This window comes from Mixophyes fleayi, chromosome 3, assembly GCF_038048845.1.
Source record: "Mixophyes fleayi isolate aMixFle1 chromosome 3, aMixFle1.hap1, whole genome shotgun sequence".
Lineage (NCBI taxonomy): Eukaryota > Metazoa > Chordata > Amphibia > Anura > Limnodynastidae > Mixophyes > Mixophyes fleayi.
In genome coordinates, this window is record NC_134404.1 from 199,456,522 (window position 1) to 199,456,803 (window position 282).

Below are 282 nucleotides of genomic sequence, written 5' to 3' on the forward strand. Positions count from 1 at the left end.
CAGTTAATTCAAAACTTTGCTTCCTGAGCCACCACATTGACCAAATTTCTTAAAAAGAATAGCCCAGACTATGATAAGTTTGTCCCCGTCATCAGGCGCTGCCTGGAAAGACTTGAAAGAAGCCTTGTGCACTGCACCAGTTCTGCAAGCACCTAACTTTAGGGAGCGGTTCTTCCTCCAGACAAATGCTTCCGGGAAGAGTCTGAGGAGTATTGTCCCAGAGGTTGAAGGATGAGGAGAAACCCGTTCTTTTCCTCAACCGTAAACTTCTCCCGAGAGAAA